This window comes from Musca autumnalis, unplaced genomic scaffold, assembly GCF_047663935.1.
Source record: "Musca autumnalis isolate F117 unplaced genomic scaffold, ASM4766393v1 scaffold_4, whole genome shotgun sequence".
In the NCBI taxonomy this organism is placed as follows: Eukaryota; Metazoa; Arthropoda; class Insecta; order Diptera; family Muscidae; genus Musca; species Musca autumnalis.
The window spans coordinates 202,483,613-202,500,049 of NW_027411977.1; positions in this window are offsets into that span (position 1 = coordinate 202,483,613).

The window sequence follows — 16,437 nt, forward strand, 5'->3', positions numbered from 1 at the left end:
TAGATAATTTTTCTGTCTACAATATTTACTTTAGTCACTTTTTGATTAAATCAACCGTTTTCAAAAAATAAATCCGAAAACCTAAAAACCCTTAAATTTTGACCTTTGACACCGAATATTTTTTTTGCACACATGGGATCGATGGGGACTTTTAGGACGTTGCTTTTAATGGCAAACCCTAGCTCTCCACCAAAATTCAGCTTTGTGGGAATTTTTGCTATTTCAATGCCCATTTTGACCGGACTATGTGAGTTTATTGAAGATCTATCGTCCAAAAAAAGTGCCCTTTACCATACATATGCTTAAAAATGCACAAGATTTTCTGCTTTTTAGGGTATTTCGGAAATAGTTCATTGTGAATATATATTGTGATATCAAAAATATATTTTGACCGTTAAAAAATAACTAATAACGAGTAGAAATTGAAATCATTTGAATGCAAACAAATTTATGACTCCCAAAATATTCATATTTAATTATACGCCTGAAGGGAGTTGGAGTCTTCACCAAAATTAACATTTCAACAAAATTTTAATGGTAGCGACACCGAGTGCATTTTGAAAAAAGGTGGCGAAGTGAACCTATGCTGCAATATAGATATGTATAACAGTTCAATTGGACATTTAATATGCTAGGGCTCCACGTAATTTGCAATAATGCTGGGTATTTCTCCATCATAATAGAGACAAATTGTAGCATGGGAGGAAAATGTTTTATTCTACACATAACCTATTATATATTAGGCAGTAGGCCCGTTAGTTACCCAGGAGACATATTGTTGCAATTTGCATCAGGGGAAAGGTCAGTCGTTCTTTTTCCATATGTAGGCTACTTTAATGATATATGCTCTACAGGAAGTAAAATATGGACCAAATTTAAAATTTTTTATATTTTTCATACAAAAGTTAAGGTCAATTTAAACCACTAGATAATATGAGATCATCATCCAAAATTGTATACATGTTCTTCGACTTAAACTCTTACATCGTGCAAAATCTCTTGACTATTGATCTATAATTGCGACCTCTAGCGTGCTTCTGATTACACTACAAACAAATAACTGCATATATTAGGCTGTATCTCTGTTATCTGAGCACGTAAATCAACATAATTGGCATCAATGGAAAGGTCAAGAAATGGTCTTCCAAATTTTATTTACGTGGGCGGAATGTATCTTCCAGGAATACATATATAAGCTGTATATTAAAAATTTTCACAATTTTCACACCAAAGTTGTGGTCCATTTAACCCTCCAAATATTATCTGATCACTATCTCAAATTGCAAGGTTCTTCTTTGTCATATACTCATATCATAATTAAAATTTCGAGGGGATCGGACTATTATTGCGACCTACAGAACAGCTACAATATCGGATAAAAATTATCTTTTTGGTCCATGCAAAATTTCGTGACGATCGGTCCATAATTGCGGCCTGTAGTTTATTTACAATTTATAATGGACAGGCGGACGGACGGACACACATCTCAAAATCGCTTTATCTCGTCGTGATATGAATATTGGTATACCACATTGGGGGTCTAGGACCAATATTTCGCGGTGTTACATGCATTTTTCCCTAAACAAAATTATAATACCCTTTCCACACAGTGGTGTAGGGTATAAGTATATGTATTTGGAATAATATGTTAACAATAAGTTTTTTCTCTTGTGTTGTTGTTATAATATGTAATTTATAAAGCCAATGTTTAAAATGTTTGTTTCATATTTTTTACGCGTTGTCTAGATTCTGTACGTATTTTTAATTTATTTTTTAGAGGTTTATACGAATTTTGTGGTAGCATAATTTTGATTTGCTCCCAGATTTTTTTTTAATTTTTTAGATTTTTCGCGGAAATAAAAACAAATTTTAGAAATTATGGTGCATCTACGGATTGATATCAAATGTTGTTACTGACATATGCATACGTTTTCTCAATAAAACAAATGATAGTAAAAACCGCTATTACTTTTGCGCGAGTTAGGATAGCGATCCGTTCCGAATTAAAAAAAAATATATTTGTTTTGGACGACTGTCCATCTATGTTGTTTATTACAAAGGTTCTGATTGAATGAATACAATTCTTGTTAATATATGACTTATAGCTATGGTAGTAAATTGCATTTATGATTATGTGTTATGTGGGAAATTCCTATTCAGCGTATTTGTGGTAGGCATGTGTCGTTCAGCCGTGTGAATATTATTGGTTTTGCAATTTGGAGTTGTCATACGATACGACCCACAGAGGGGAAACATAGGCCTAAAGTTGCTCAAAACTCAAAATATGAAAATCGTTTTTTTATGAAAAAATGTTGATATACGGTAACCAGACTCTTTTCTGCATTTCCTATAACCATCCTCGACTTTGTAAGATAAACCAATCCAATGCAGCAGTCGATCGAACTCAGCCATACTGAAAACAGAAAATAAATTTTCGAAAACTAAGAAATTAGGTGAACATTAAAATGACGTTATTTTCGCAAAAATTTATATTTTTCATTATTTATTGTTTTTGTACAGTCTCCGAACAAGATTAGCATTTAAGATTGTCTGGTTGATTTTACATTTTTGGTCTTTAATAATGGTGATACATATCCTCTTTATGAACATTTTTTATTATAATTTTTAAGATTACTACAAATTCAATGGGTGCCACCGTGGTGCAATGGTATGCACGCCCGCCTTGCACACAGAAGGTCGTGGGTTCGATTCCCCGGCCAGGCAACATCGAACATTTTTCAACGGTGGCAAAATACCCCTCAGTAATGTTGGCGACATTTCCTGAGTATTTCAGCCTTGAAAAACTTCTCTACAAGTGGTGTCTTAAGACACGCCGTTCGGACTCGGCGATAAACAGTAGGTCCCATATCATTGAGCTAATATGAATCGGGGTGCACTCATTGATATGAGAGAAGTCTCCCTTGTCCCGTATGGGATGTTGTGGAACAATGTTTTTTTTTTTTTGTTTTTTTTTTTTTTACAAATTCAATAGCGAAAAAGTCTATTTCCCCGTCGTTTCCCGACTATAGTTTCTTCTAATGTTTTATGCGCTTGAGTCTCATATATCTGATTCAATCATAAAAAATTGCGCATATTTGCGCCATTCCGAAAAAAATCTAATTTTTCTCAACTAAAATATGAAATATTTTTATATGGAATTGCAAGGTTTACTCACACTAAATTTTGTTCCGCCTTATAACCGGGACTCTTATTTATCAGACTAAACCAACACCTATCAAATATGTTTGCATTATTCAGAAACATTCACGACTTTTCTCATGCGAATTGAGAAAAATTTAATTTAAGTAAGTTTTAAAAAATAAAATTTGGAATGAAATATATGTATATGGGACTATATATACATCTGTACCGATTTGTTTGAAAATTGGCTCAATGTTTTTTTAGGCTAGTTCAGGTTGCATGTGTCAAATTTCAGTGATATTGGTGCATTTTTATCTCATATCAGATGCGAATATATATGGAAGCTGCATCCAAATCTGGACCGATTTTCATTATTTTCTATAGGATTAATCCTTGTACAGAAGATATGCTTTGTGCAAAATTTTATATCAATCCGACTATAAATGAACTATCTAGGGCTTTTGATCAACTTTTAACACAAGTTTCCCCTCTGTGCGACCGGTGGATGGCCGTGTGAATATGCTCATCAGCATATTTATGTTGGCGTGTGTTGGGTGGCCAACGTAACTCCTCCCCCCTTAGAAGAGAGTGACGGCCACAAAGAATTGGAAGTAGATGTGGCCGGAACGATGATATTCGGTGTTACGTGTTTGCGAGTTATCCTTGCAAGAGCACAAAATGTTGTCATCATTAACGAAGCGAGGATTGCTATGGCTAGGTAAGTAAGCTTCATGTTGTCTTCGGTCTCATTCTCAAGGAAAAGGACTGCCTTCTTGTTTTCAAAGTAGAAATTCGCCAATTTCTTCAAATTTAGGGTTTCAATAGTTGATTCTTCATCTATTCGAGTGAGTGCAAGAGGGGCAATATGTGTATGTTCCCAGAACGTAGTGTGGTTGTCCGAGTACCGTATTCCATTGATGAAAACGTCACAGGATTTGTAACGCAAAACAGCAGTTCCTTCTACTTCAGGTGTATTTTTACTGCAAGTAGAGTTTATTAGTAAATTCTTAACATTGATAAGTATAATATAATTCTCTTCAAGTGCGATAATTCCTTCGGCTTCTCCAACGTCGTTGAATACGCATCTGGCTTGCTTGTGATTGATCAGGGACCCAATACACGATGATTGATTTATGTTTCCATTATACGATGAAGATTGGCAATAAAATGTTTGTTCTATCCTGGGACATGCTTTTTCAAAGTATTGAACGCTTTCTTCATTGTGGGCTATATATGGCTGAGTTACGATTATTTTTGTTTTATTAATTGGTAAGGGAATTATGTGACTGAATTGAAATTGACTCTGAGAAAGGACAGGTATTCTTACGTTGAATATAATGTTACTATTGTTGTAATATGCCTGTAGGCCAAGGAGCTCATAAGCATGTTCGTCTGAGATAAGCTCGACAGACTGCTGGTTCAATACATCATAAATGAATTTCATTTCGTTTTGGTTTAATATTAGTTTAGAAATTACATTTAATTTAGCTAAGACTATAGCTTCAGCTAAATTGGTTATGTGGTCATTAAGCAAATCTATGTTGTAGTTTATTTGTTCTAAATACTGCATATCGTGTAGGATGTTTTCTTCCTTTTGTATTCTGTTCGACATTTCTTGTGATAACTTTGTTAAATAAGATTCTATTTTGATTTGTTCTGTGTTAATATGGGAAGTCAAATTTTTAAACCGTTCTATCATTTCTGTATTTAGATTATGTTGATTTTCAAGGGTAATTTTGATATTTCGTTTGTTAGTTTCTAATTTTTTTATTTGTTTGTTTAATTCATGTGCGTCTTGAGCGTCCATATTTCCGGTAATAAATTTTATTGCAGTTCCCAGTCCATTAATAAGTCCTCTTTTTGTCCTTTTGGAAGGCGTGAGAGTTGTAAATTTACTTTGCAGCTCTTTAAGTTTAAGGTTCGTTATTTTTACCGAGTCCGTTAATCTCCCTTGTTTTTGAAACAAGTCTAATACGTGAGCAATTCCTTGAATATTTTTTTCATAGTCATCTAAATTTACTATGTGTATAAGATTGCTGTAATTTTCGATGATTCTTGCTGGTCCGAGATTCAATTGTATTATCCCTTGGTCTTGTTTAATATTTTGTATTTCAATCAGTTGGGTCAGCTAACGAATATCTAAACAAAAAATATAATTATGTTTTCTTTTTAGTCTTTAATCTTGATTTATGAATTTTTTGATTTCTTGATGTAATTATAGTTACTCTATTATTATTTTGGACTTTTTGTTTTGAGAATCTAGGTGTCATTTTATTTCTTCTACATTCTTTTCTACATTCTTTTCTGTCTTGATTAAGCTTTTCAATTCGATTTTGCACGTCCTTTTCCAATTTTTCCTTAATGGAAGGGTAAAGGATTTCCTGGAACTCATTAAGTTTACGTAAGTAATCGTGTTCGTTAGTATATTGTACGTCTCTGTCAAATTTATATGTTCGTCCGTGGAAAAGCTCGTAGGGTGTTAGATTAGTTGCTGAATGAATAGCATTGTTATATGTGATTAATGCTTCAGATAATATTTCTTCATGATCCTGTTCTAATCTGAGTTCCCTTCGTTTTGACATAATTATTCGGTATATTTCTGTTATGGTTGAGTGTAATCTTTCAATTGGGCCATTGCTACTTGTTTGTTGAAAGGAAGTAGAATGTAAAATTATATTATATTGTCTACAGAAGTCCTTAAATATGTTGCTCGAGAATTCCGAACCTTGGTCACAAATTAATTTTTTAGGAATTCCGTATTGTCTGAGAAAAGTTTGTAATGATTTTGTTACTGTTAAACTAGTTCTATTGGGAAGGTTGTATGCAGCAGCGAATTTAGAAAACTTATCTATTATAGTAATGACATGGCGATGGTTAATTGAATAAAGGTCAATATGTATTATGTCAAGTGGTTTTTCTGGAGTTTCTGGTATTTCATATTTAATCCTTGGAGGATTTCTATTGTATTTCAGCGTTTGACACTTTTCACAATTGTTTATCGTTTTAGCAATTTTATTTTTGAGGAATGGGAAATAATATTGTCTTTTTAAATGAAAATAGGTTTCGTTTATTCCGCGATGATTGTTGTTTTCATGGTATTCCCTGATAATGGCTTCCTGATCATCGTCTTGTCTTACGTCAGTCAATATTACCGTACATCGTATCACATTGAATAGTTTGTTATGTGAAAAGTGTTTGGAATATGTTTGTTGAACAATCCTAAAGGTTTCATCATCTGTATATATAGCATTTATTTTGTTCGGTACTATGAATTCTTTGAAAATATTAGTTATTATGTCTTCAGTAAAATGTGAACGTCGAATAGTTTTCCTTTGCTTATTTCTGAATATTGTCTCTATAGTCAACGGTGATCCTGAATCCGATTTTTGCAAAACAACCTGTAAGTTAAATTCATTCAATGGTTTTTCTGAAATGTAAATTCCATCGTCCAAATTTTCTTCCGCTGAATGTATAGTTGTACCCTGTGTTCCTTGATCAGAGGCAATTTCATTTATATTAAGATCGGTTTGCAAGTTGGTATGTTCCATTAATTTTACTCTACTTAATGCATCAGCATTTGTGTTAGCTTTTCCTTTTTTATAAATAATAGTGTAGTCGAATTCCTCTAATTTTAAGCGCCATCTAATAAGTTTGGAATTGGGTTCTTTTAGACTCATTAACCATGTTAATGGTCTGTGATCTGTAACTATTTGAAACTTTCGTCCAAACAGGTAAGGCCTAAAGTATTTTGTAGCCCAGATAATTGCTAACAGTTCTTTTTCGATTGTGGAATAATTACTTTCTGTTTCTGATAAGGTACGAGAAGCGAAACATATAGGTTTGTCCCTACCTATAGTTCCTTGGGACAGAACTGCTCCTAGAGCGACATTGCTAGCATCAGTAGTTAAAATGAATGGTTTTGTAAAATCAGGATATTGGAGAATTGGGTCATTTGTTAGGATGTCTTTACATAATTCAAAGGCCTGTATATATTGTTGTGTTAATTCCACGGATCGTCCTTTTTTTAAACAAACAGTAAGTGGTTTTACTAATTTTGCAAAGTCTTTAATAAATTTTCTATAATATCCCAATAATCCTAGAAATGCTTTTATATCTCTTTGTGTTTTTGGAATAGGAAATCGTTTTATAGCTTCGATTTTGTCTGGATTTGGTTTAATTCCTTCCGTGGAGACTATATGTCCCAAAAATGCCAATTCCTTCTTTAAAAATTCAGATTTATCCAATTGCACCTTTAAGTTCGCTTGATGCAGTCTCTCAAAAATGTCCTTTAAATTAGAAATATGCTCCTGTAGGGAGTTTTTCCCTACTAAATCTTTCAGTACATTGTCCATTACCCTCTGGAATGTTGAGGGGGCGTTTTTGAGACCAAAAGGCATCCTAAGATATTCATAGTGTCCCCCTTCGACAGTGAAAGCTGTTTTTTGAATGTCTTTGGGGTCCATCTCAATTTGATGGAACCCACTCGCAAGGTCTAGTGTTGAGAAATACATACATCTTCCAAGTTTATCGAGAATTTCCGTAATATTAGGTATGGGGTAACGGTCTGATACTGTCTTTTCGTTTAACTTCCTGTAGTCTATAACTAGTCGCCACTTTTGTTTCCCACTTGAGTCTTTCTTTTTGGGAACTACCCATACTGGGGAGCTCCATGGCGAATAGCTTTGTCTAATAATTCCCTGTTCTAGCATATTTTGTATTTGCTTTTTAACCTCTTCTTTATGAACATATGGGTACCTGTATGATTTAGTATACACTGGTATATTATCTGTGGTTGTGATACTATGTTTTATTTTATTTGTAAAGGATAATTTTTGGCCTTCCTTGAAAAATATGTCATTATATTTTTTACATAGCTTAATAATTTCTCTCTTTTCTTCTGCGTTTAAATGATTAGTTCGGATTAGATCTTCTATCTCGTTAATTTTTGATGCAGATGGATTTTCTAAATTCCAGTTGTTAATTTCCACAAAGTCTGAAGGTGAATATTTTTGTACTTTAATAGGCTGATCGATAAGGAGTATTTGATCTATGTTAGAAATATTTTGGATTTCTACTTCACTGAACCAATCTTTTGACGTGTATATTCCTTCAGAGATGCATAAATTGGGTGCTATCAAAGTAGAGTTTATGAAAATATCACCGTTCTGTATGTCTACAGGAAGTTTAACTATTACTTTAGTGAGAGCGGGTATTATTCGCTTTTCTGAAGTAAAGTTTGGTTTTATTTTGAGTTGTATGGTTGAGAAGGGTGTTGAAAGGTATAAGGTTGATAAGTTTTTTTTTTTTTTTTTATTCATTTCTTTATTCATGATAAAAACTTATTACATAGTGAATTGGTGCCCCGCGCCTTTAAGGCATTGTTGGGGCGAGCTGGCAATATTTACATATACACGTCTTAGAATTAAATAACAACTCATTTCTGATAAATAGTCTTCTAGACTAGATAATAAAAAAAAAATATGTACAACTTTAATTGTGAAAAATTTATTATTTACATTAGAAGCATTTCTAAGTTAGTAATAAGATGATACTTCATTCTTGTCTTAAAAATCGATATTCTTTCGGAACTTTTAATAGCATCAGGTAATCGATTGTATTCTGAACATCCAATATACTCTATGCGCTGCTTAGTCTTTTCGAGTCTGCATCGCTTTACATTTAGATTTGAATTGTTTCTCGTATTAAAGACAGATTGGTTCCTGGAAAATTCAATGCACGTGTGACTTAAATGTCGTATTGACTTATACATGTATAGGGATAGCTGGAGCTTCCATAAACCATGCACTGGCAAGATATTTTCACACACATTTGTATATAACGACAGCGTTGAATACGTGATAGGAAGATTATATACAATTTTTAATGCCTTATTCTGCGTTCTCTGAAGACTCTGAAGCTCAGCACTTCTTTTCCAACCATACACTATAGGTAAATAATTTAAATGGCTTTGTATCAGACTTTGGTAAATTAGTAGTTTGGTTTTTGAATTAAACTTGTGTTTAAATTTGTACAGAACTCCAAGAGCTGGAGCTATTTTCCTTTGCACATGTTGAATATGTATGTTCCAGTTCAAATTGTGCTGGAGGTGAACTCCTAAATAACACAAGGTGTCGCATTCAAAAATATGCCTTCCTTCAATTGCAACACAAAACGATGTGTCGTTATTGGTACGATATGGTCGAAAACGTATAAGACGAGTTTTATCCGGATTTACCACTAACCTATTCAGGCGAGTATATTCAAGTATTGTAGCAGCGTCGTGTTCAATTTGGGCCTGTAAAATTATTTCATGACGATATGGGTACAACAGGCAAATATCATCAGCATACATTATAATCTTGCCATAAAGGTTAAGTTTACTAATATCGTTAACATACAGAGAAAATAGAAGAGGTCCAAGGACACTTCCCTGTGGAACTCCGTATTTAACATGACCTACGTCACTTTTAACGCCCATCAAATCAACATACTGCTTTCTCTCGTGGAGAAAACTCTGTATCAATTGTAGTGAATTGTTTACAACGCCATAATATTTCAGTTTCTCCAGCAGTATACTGTGATCTACAAGATCAAAAGCTTTGGATAAGTCATAAAATACTCCTGCAACTCCACCATTACCACCGTCTAGACCATCGCATATCTGATTCACCATATATACTAAAGCTTCCTGAGTTCCACATTTTTTTCGAAAGCCAAATTGATATTTGGACAATTGATTAGTTCGTTCCAGGTAGTCGACCAATTGTTTATGCAATATTTTTTCCAATATTTTGTCTAATGTAGGCAATAATGCAATTGGTCGATATTTATCAACGGTACATGCTCTTGGCTCTTTTGGGATTGGGATAACTTTCGCTGTTTTAAGTACTTGCGGATAAACAGATGTGGCTATGATGTTATTAATCAAGTACGTAATCCTCGAAACAATTATATCCGAAGTTTAAATTATTCCAAGTTTATTACAATAATCGTCGGGATGCCGAACAATATTTTCTACCATTTTCTCGGGAATTTGTAGAAAATAGTTGTTAAATTTGCTGCACTGCACTTTTGTATCATTTATCATATTTCCGTTTTCATCTTTAAGAATTATTTCAGGTTTTGCAGACCTACCCAAGTGTTTATTCAAAAACTCCCAACTTTTCTTTGGGTTCTGCTGCAGAGTTTTTAGTGTATCACCATAAAAATTGTTCATGCAAATGTTATTTGCTCTTCTTATAACTTTACTTATATTCCTTAAGATTTTATCAACATTGGAACAGTGTCTGCTCTTCCTTCGAATTTAGTTTTTAGTTGTCTTAAAATGTCTATACCTAGTAGTCCATCAAAATAATTGTGGAATCTAAACACCAAAAATGTTAGATTTCCACTTTGTTTAAATTCTTTGAATATCGGCAATATCGCCTTCTTCGTTATTTGGTACTGATTTAGAACAGTTGTTATTGTGATTGGTTTACAATCAATTAATGTTGTTTGTCGGGTATACTCTGGATTTATGAATGATGCAGACGCTCCTGTGTCAATTAAGAATTTGAGAGGTTTACCAAACGGTGAAGAAATATTGATGTAGGGTAATGTATTACCATGTTTATTAATTTCTACGTAGCCTGTGGATTTTGGCAGGCTAGAATAGGAAAATTTCCAGAGTCATCAATGTTATCTACTTCTTCATAATTTTCATACATTCCTGAGTTGTGTTCATTCTCGTAATTAACGTTATACATTTCCCTCCCGTGTTGTTGGGAACGGAATGTTTTATTTGTGTTACGACTCACTGCAGTTTTAAAATTACTGTGCCCTGAGTCAACGTCCATGGGTTCTGGTTTCCCAGAGTATTTGAATTTACTCATCCCAGAGTTTATATCCTTGTTAAGGGCATTAAAATTCTTATTTTGATTGAAATTATTATTCCATTTCATAGTTTGGAATCCTGTTCCTGGTTGTCTATATTGGGTATTGTAATTTGTTTGGTATGGTTGTCCACGATAGTTAGATTTCCTGAAGTTTGGCCCAAAAGTCTTCTTCTTTTGATAAAATATGTTTTGTTCTTTTAGACAGAGTGACAAAGCTGAGGGTAACGAGTCGGGTCTCATTGCCCTAATCGTTGCTCCTAAAGGTTCTTTTAGACCAGTGAGAAACGTATTTAAACACATTTCAGCATAGAGTTCTTTTTTGGCTTTAATAACGCCTTGATCTGTTTCATGGATCAGGACATTGTTATGGAGTGTCGACTGTATTTCTACAATCAGGCTATAAAATTTTTCAACATTTCCAAATTGTTTAAGACTATGCAAATCTTTTATAAGAGAAGTTTCGGTTCTCTTGTCTGAATAATGTAAGATAAGATTTTTCTTTATTTCATCCCAGACTAATGGTGTTCCGTGCATATTAAGTATTTCATTTGCCTCTCCTTCGATCTTATTTCTTATAGCTCTTAACAAAATCTTAGCACTCGGTGTGCCGTCGATGTCCCTAAGGTGTAATAAAATTTCTTCGACATTATTAATAAACTCGTATAGGAGTCGATGGTTCCCATCGAACCGTGGAAGGTCCTTGATCGCATCCGGTATGCGTAAGGAGTTGAAAACATCTACACTGTTGCAGTTATTGTTACTACCACTTCCGGAATTCATTTTTAATGTATTGTTTGGAATCGAATACGGATGATATTTTAATAAAGGCTTTTCTTTTTTTAGCATTAAATATATATTTTCACAAACGAAGAATCCTGTTTTTCTCTTTTTCCTTTTTTTTATATATATATTTATATTTTTAATAGTATGTATCTTTCTTTTTATATATGTTACTTTTGTATATATCCTTTTGCTTATTTTTCTTTTAATATTTTGTTTATATATATATTCTTTTCTTGTATGGATCCTATTTTTTATATATTCTTGTTATCGTCTTCCGATATATTTTTTTTTGTATTAATTTTTTCTTTTTAATAATTTTCTTTTTTTCTTTTTTTTATATTTATGTATTTCAATTTGTATACTTTTGAATATTTCTTTCTTATTTATTTATTTATTTTGTTTTTTTTTATTTTATTGAGTTTTTCTGAAGATAATCTATGATATCCCTTCATAGATATTTTATCTTCTTTATTATTAATAAAGTCTATCTATGATATTCCTTCATAGATTTTGAGACTTCTTTGTAGATCCTATCTATGATATTCCGTCATAGATTATAAGGATTTCTTGTTGTTATTAATTTATTTATATTATTATTTATAATTTATTAATTCACTTTTAATTCATTTCTTTTGGATATATATATAATAATTATATGGGTCATAAACCATTTCAGTTTCCCTTTTGTACCAATAATAGATAAAATAATCGTTTTATATATGTATGTTGTAATATATGAAAAAAATATGTTCTCTACTTACAAGCAGTCCATTAGGATAAGAACAATTGCCATTGTTGTAAAATTGCTCCACTCTGTTGTTTAGTTAATCTTTTGTTTTAGGTTCTTTTCCCGGTTGTTAGGCGGCGAAACGCTCCGATGGGTATAGGTTTTAAATCTTATTATTCTTTCAATATTTCCTTTAATGGATGATCTTAATTTTTCTTCACTTTTTATACCCTATACCACAATGTGGAAAAGGGTATAATAAGTTTGTTTTCCAAAAAATTCATGTAACGCCGCGAAATATTCGTCGTAGACCCCTCATGTGGTATACCAAACTTCATATCTCGACGAGATAAAGCGATTTAGCGATGTGTGTCCGTCCGTCCGTCCGTCCGTCTGTCCGTCCATTAAAAATTGTAATCAAGCTAGAGGCCGCAATTATGGACCGATTGTCACAAAATTTAGTATGGAGGTCGGGTTTGGACCAGAATAGAACTGATTAGTTTTTGGCGATGATCGTGAAATGTTAAAGGGATGAAATGGACCAAAAACAAAATTTTTGCTCGATTTTGTAGCCGCTCTGTAGGTCGCAATAATAGTCCGATCGGCGCGAAATTTTAAACGTAGTTTTGGTTTGAGATGAAGAAGTAGCGTGCAAGTCAACGGTATGATCGGATAATATTTAGCGGGTTAAATTGATCAAAACTTTTGTGTGAAAATTGGTAAAATTTCTAATGCACATCTTATAACTTTATCCCAAGAAGACGCGTTTAGTGGTATAGGGTATCACATGGTCGGCCCCGTCCGACTATAGTCTGTTCTTACTTGTTCTTTTTATTTTCAGATTTTTGTTTTTTATTCAGTACTTTCTTTATTCGATTATTCCTTTACACATTTTTGTTCTTATTCAGTACTTTCTTTATTTGATTATTCTTTAACACATTTTTGTTTGTGCCACTTTTTCACTTTGTGTTATTTATATAGTCTTTTCACTTGCTTATCCTTTAAGGATATTCACTTGTTCCTATACCGATCGTCGAACCGGTTTACCGACTGCGCCGGTTAGGATAGCGATCCGTTCCAATTAAAAAAAAAATATATTTGTTTTGGACGACTGTCCATCTATGTTGTTTATTACAAAGGTTCTGATTGAATGAATACAATTCTTGTTAATATATGACTTATAGCTATGGTAGTAAATTGCATTTATGATTATGTGTTATGTGGGAAATGCCTATTCAGCGTATTTGTGGTAGGCATGTGTCGTTCAGCCGTGTGAATATTATTGGTTTTGCAATTTGGAGTTGTCATACGATACGACCGGTGGATGGCCGTGTGAATATGCTCATCAGCATATTTATGTTGGCGTGTGTTGGGTGGCCAACGTAACTCGCGCATCGGCCAATTTTGTGAACGCGACCAGATTTGAAACCAGAATTTTTTCCTTAACCACTTTACCAAAAATCGTAGACGTGCTCGAAATGTTTTTTTAAATGGTTTTATTTAACTCACCCCGTTTGTTTTATTATTTATTCTTGGGTCAAATTTAGTAATTCAAATTTGACCCTCTTCCTGTCAACCGATTAATCTGAAATTTTGTATACACTTTGGATTTTGGTGACAATACAATTATGTTTATTCATTATCATTATAAATTCAAGATGGCCGCCGCTACAAAATGGCGGATAACGTAGGTTTTATCAATCCCATCAATATGGGTATCAAGTGAAAGGGCTCAACAAGCAGAATACAATATACTATAAAAAAATTGAAATCCAAGATGGCGGCCGCTACAAAATGGCGGATAACGTAGGTTTTATCAATCCCATCAATATGGGTATCAAATGAAAGGGCTCAACAAGCAGAATACAATATACTATAAACATTTGAAATCCAAGATGGCGGCCGCTACAAAATTGCGGATAACGTAGGTTTTATCAATCCCATCAATATGGGTATCAAATGTACTATATAAAATTAAAATCCAAGATGGCGGTCTCTACAAAATGGCGGATAACTTAGGTTTTATTAATCCCATCAACATGGGTATCAAATGAAAGGTCTCAACAAGTAGAATACAATTTACTATGCAAAATTGAAATCTAAGATGACCGCCGCTACCAAATGGCTGATAACAATTTTTTATCAATCCCACCAATATGGGTATCAAATAAAAGGGCTTGACAAGAAGAATACAGTGCACTATACAACCACAATACTTAAGATGGGCGCAGCCACTAAATGGCGTATAATTAAGATTTAAATTTAGAAATTGAACCTGTAATTTAGGTATCTGATTAATCCAGCCTGAATCCACCACCCAAGCCAACATTTTTTATCGTTTTGAGGACTGTGTGGCGTTAGGTTGGCTAAAAATGATACGTCGTTAGCGGTACACCACCCAAGTTAAGGTGAAAGGTTAAAACGCGCCGAGAACTGTATGGCATTAGGGTGGATAAAAATGATATGTCGTTAGCGTTCTCCCCTCAAGACTCAGGCGCATCTTGTTGTACATGGCCTTGCCCCTTTATTGGACCTCTGGGGGGTCGACCGTTTAAATGTCCATTACTTGTGGGAACAAAATGGTAAAACAAAAATATAAAGAATACAAACACAAAAAAAAAACAGAAACTGCAGCACAACGTAAACGAAGGCTTCAAAAAGCGAAAGAAAACTATAAAGCAAAACGAGCTAAAGAAAGTGAAGATGATAGAAATAGTCGATTACAATTAGCGTCAAAAACACCTGAGCAATATGAGGCCAGGTTAAAAAAGCAACGTCAGCGATATACACAAATGACGGCGTCAGAAACGCCTGAAGAATATGAAGCCAGGTTAACAAAGCAACGTGAGCGATACACACAGATGATAGAGTCAGAAACACCTGAAGAATATGAAGCCACGTTAACAAAACAACGGGAGCGATACACACAGATGTGTGTTGACTTTAATACTATCATGGGCTTCTACAATACATAAAATGCAGGGCAGCACTGTGGATCACGCAGTCGTATACTTAAGTGCGAAACTGTTTGAAGAAGGTCAAGCCTACGTGGCTCTTAGTAGAGTAAGATCTTTGCAGGGACTACGTATGGAGAATTGGGAAACTAACTAACGGGCAAGAAACATTGCAATAATGAAGCACTAAATGAATTAAACAGAATGCGAAATAAAAACTAAAAACTAGAAAATAAAAATAGGTAAAAAACTTTTTAAGTTAAACGGTTTTATGTTAAACATACATTGCAATGTTTAAGATAAATGTACTAAAAACCAAAAAATAATAAAATAGATACAGTCGTGGGAATTATAAACATATGCATAGACTAGACTAAAATAAAACCGTGGGGCACGTCAATTGTCTACAATCTAGTCTATGCATATGTTTATAATTCCCACGACTGTATCTATTTTATTATTTTTTGGTTTTTAGTACATTTATCTTAAACATTGCAATGTATGTTTAACATAAAACCGTTTAACTTAAAAAGTTTTTTACCTATTTTTATTTAATTTTTTTTCAAATAGAATTGTTAAGGAAATTTTGTTTTTACCATATATTCTTGATCAGCGTGCAATTCTACATCCATATAGCCATGTCCGTCCGTCTGTGGAAATCACTCTGCGTCCGAATCTATTGTAGGTAGGTAAAACTTTTGGTATTGAAAACGGGCTATATAGGCCCGTGACGCGTCGACGTTTTAAGGAACTTTGAAGATAGTCCCATTTTACCACCGAATTGGTTGTAATTTGGTATTTTGTGTGTCCAGAGGCTAAAAAACATTTGTACCAAACATTTTTATGTAGGTTCACGTTTGGATATAGCCTCCATAGGACGGTACCTCCCGATTTTCAGTTAAGTGCAGGTTGTAGCTATATTATCATACCAAAATAACTGAAATTTGGTATTTTTGCT